The following is a 4,011-nucleotide window of genomic DNA, read 5'->3' as shown; positions in this document are numbered from 1 at the left end:
TGTGCATTGATTATCGGGAATTGAATAAGCTAACCATTAAGAACCGGTATCCATTGCCACGCATTGATGATTTGTTTGACCAACTGCAGGGTGCAAGGGTATTTTCAAAGATAGACCTTAGATCAGGCTATTATCAGCTCAAGATAAAGAGCGACGACATACCCAAGACAGCATTCAGGACTCGGTATGGTCACTATGAGTTCCTAGTGTTATCTTTTGGGTTAACCAATGCACCGGCAGCATTCATGGATTTAATGAATCGAGTATTTCACGATGTCCTTGATAAATGGGTAATTATTTTTATTGATGACATCTTGATCTACTCTAAGACAGAAGAGGAGCACACTCAACACCTGAGGATGGTATTACAGAGGCTGAGAGAACAACAATTGTTTGCCAAATACAATAAATGTGAATTTTGGCTTGAGCAAGTTGGATTCCTGGGACACGTAGTGTCTAAGGCCGGAATCGAGGTGGATCCTGATAAGGTGAAAGCAGTAGTAGAGTGGGAAAGCCCCAAGAACGTTACAGAAATTAGAAGTTTCTTGGGTTTGGCTGAGTACTACCGGTGCTTCATTGAGAATTTTGCTCAGATCTCAGCACCAATGACTAAGTTAACCAAAAAATGTGTGAAATTTGAATGGACAGAGGAATGTGAGAAGAGTTTTCAGGAATTGAAGAAAAGGTTGGTGTTGGCCCCTGTGTTGACCATCCCTGAAGGCACAGGTGGAATGACAGTCTACACTGACGCTTCTAAGGTCGGCTTGGGTTGTGTTCTCATGCAACGCGGTAAGGTGATAGCATATGCATCTCGACAACTAAAGGAATATGAGAAGAACTACCCCACTCATGACTTGGAACTAGCCGCAGTCATTTTTGCCCTAAAGATTTGGCGACATTATTTGTATGGGGAGAAGTGCGAGATATACAGTGATCACAAAAGCCTTAAGTACTTTTTCACCCAGAAAGATTTGAACATGGGGCAGAGGAGATGGCTTCAGCTTATGAAGGATTATGACTGCGACATCCAGTATCATTCCAACAAGGCTAATGTAGTGGTCGATGCGTTAAGTCGGACGGCACAGACTGTGTCACTCTCATACTTAGCAGTCAGCCCACCACTCATACAAGAAGCGACGCTAATGGATGAAACCCTCTTATATGAAGGAGCAACCTTAGAGCTTGAACATCAACTAGAAAACCTTAAATGGTTGACTGTATCACTGGCGGCTCTACACGTGCATCCGTCTATTAGGCAAGAGGTGATAATGAAACAACCTTTGGATCCTGAATTGCAGCAGATCAGAGTTAAGGTTCAAGATCAAGCAATTAATGACCCTGATTTTGTTTTAGCCAGTGATGGGGCATTGTTGTTTCGAGGAAGATTGTGTGTGCCCGATGATTTGGATATACAAGATAAGAGAGTGCGGGAAGCACACAGCTCCGAGTACTCACTCCACCGAGGAAGTACAAAGATGTATAAAGACCTTAAACAAAATTACTAGTGGCCTAGCATGAGAATCACAATAGCCCTGTATGTGGCGACTTGTCTTACATGCCAAAAGGTAAAGGCTGAGGGGCATCGACCTTATGGTACTCTTCAACCACTCCCAGTATCAGACTGGAAGTGGGATAGGATTACAATGGATTTCATCACCGGACTACCATGCACACCTAAGGGGATGGATGCGATATGGGTGATAGTTGATCGGCTTACTAAGACTGCTCATTTCATTCCCATCAAGACCAAGTTCTCTATGGTCAAGTTGGCATAACTTTATATAGATAACATAGTGCACTTGCATGGAGTGCCAGTGAGCATTTTGTCAAATAGGGACCCAAGGTTCACTTCCAGATTTTGGAAAAAGCTTCCAACATACCTTGGGATCACAATTGAATTTGAGTACTGCTTTCCACCCACAGACTGATGGTCAGTCGGAGCGAACCATACAGATATTAGAAGACATGCTCAGGGCGTGTGCAATGGAAATGTGTGGTAGTTGGGAAGAATATATACCCCTTATGGAGTTTGCCTATAACAATAGTTACCAAGCTACAATTGGGATGGCTCCGTATGAGGCATTATATGGTAGGAAGTGCAGAACTCCTCTGTATTGGAATGAGGTAGGCGAACGCCGAATGTTAGGACCTGAAATGATACAGATGACTTGTGACAAGGTCGATGTTATTCGGGAACGGATTAAAGCAGCTCAGTCTCGTCAAAAGAACTATGTAGACAACCATAGGAAAGACATTGAATTTCAGCCAGGAGAAAAGGTGTCTCTCAAGATCTCCCCTACTAAAGGGTTGCAAAGATTTCATAGAAAGGGGAAGTTGAGCCCGAGATACATTGGCCCATTTGAGATCTTAGCTCGGGTTGGCTCAGTAGCCTACATGCTTGCTCTGCCATCTTCACTCGGGAATGTCCATAACGTATTTCATGTATCCATGCTGAAGAGATACATCCATGATCCATCTCATGTATTTCCCGTGGAACCAGAATATCTAAAAGCGGATATGACCTATACAGAGCAGCCAACTGAAATCTTACACCGAAAGGTGAAAACCCTTCGCAACCACTCCATTTCCTTCGTAAAGGTGAGATGGGCTAGTCATTCACTTGAAGAAGCATCTTGGGAGAAAGAGGATGAAATCCAAGCCAAGTACCCTCATCTTTTCAAACAACTAGGTACGCCAATTTCAAGGACGAAATTTTCAGAAAGGGGGGGTAAATGTGATACCCTACTTTTTAAACCCGGTCAAATTACACGGTTGACCCGGTTTAACCATACAGGACCCGAACCGGAGAGGGTTAAGGTGGGTTCCTTATGGACCATGATGGCAAGGGTGACTTTGAACACCGGTTGGCCAGATAAGTCCGAGTCAGTGCCAGAGGAGACGGGTGTGCCCAAGCTGTGTACATGCACATATCATTAGGCCATGTATGGATAAAGCTGGTATGTAGCCGTATCCTAAAGCGTATACGTATAATATACCTTGTGTCGAGAGTGAGACTCATGCCGAGAGTCGAATTCCACCAAAATCCCACTTGTTGGCCAATTTTTGGCCCTCAGGTGGGCGGTCACAGGTGGGCACATCCGCCCACCTGAGTGACCCACCCATGTGCTACTAATGATTTTAAGAATTTATAAATAGCATTATTTGTGTTTTTCAATATCTCATTTATTACACGGAAGGTTGGTGAGAAGATTTAAGAGGAGAGAGAAAAGAAGGGAGAAAAGAGAACGAAGAAGAAGAAAGGGGAAGGAAGAAGAAGAAGAAATGGATTTAAGCAGCCCCATGGTTTGATCTTCCCATTCCGACATCGGAAGAGTGATCTCCAACACGAGATCTCCGTTTAGAGGTGAGCGAAGGCTATATTCCTTAAACTTTCACCATACCCAAGTAAAACCCTTGATTTGGGTAGAGTTTCTTAAGGTCTTGTAAATCCCCCTTGAGATGATGAATCTAAGGTTTAATAGATGGTCTATGTGTTGATTTTGAAGGATTTGAAGAAGTGTTTACAAGGTTGGAGAAGCATTGGTGATTTGAAGTGATTTTGGGGTTTTTGAAAGAGTTCTTGAGCAAAGAAGGTAAGATGACTTCCATTCCTTAAATCTAACCTAGATCTAGGTTAGAATCATCTTATGAGACCTTGAATGTGTGGAAAATGGGATTGAAAAAGCCCCATTTGATTCCCCAAAGGTTGGGGAAAATGGCAGTTTTTTGCCCGCTCAGGTGGGCTGAGACCGGTGGGCCAAATGGCCCCGCCTGAGGGCACCCGCCTAAGAGGGCAAGCCCTCGGGGCCAACCGGCGAGCCCTTACCAGTGGGCCGACTTGCCCGTCGGTCCTAGCTGACCCTCGGACTCCACCGACGTGCCCCTACCGATGGGCCGATTGGTTGGCCGACCTACCCACCGGTCATGACCATTGGGTCAAGACCGGTGGACCGATCCACCCACCTGTGAAGACCGGTGGGCTGTGACAGGTGGGCTGTTCGACCCCCCGAG

Source organism: Macadamia integrifolia, unplaced genomic scaffold, assembly GCF_013358625.1.
Source record: "Macadamia integrifolia cultivar HAES 741 unplaced genomic scaffold, SCU_Mint_v3 scaffold1699, whole genome shotgun sequence".
Classification (NCBI taxonomy): domain Eukaryota; kingdom Viridiplantae; phylum Streptophyta; class Magnoliopsida; order Proteales; family Proteaceae; genus Macadamia; species Macadamia integrifolia.
This window is presented reverse-complemented; position numbering follows the sequence as displayed.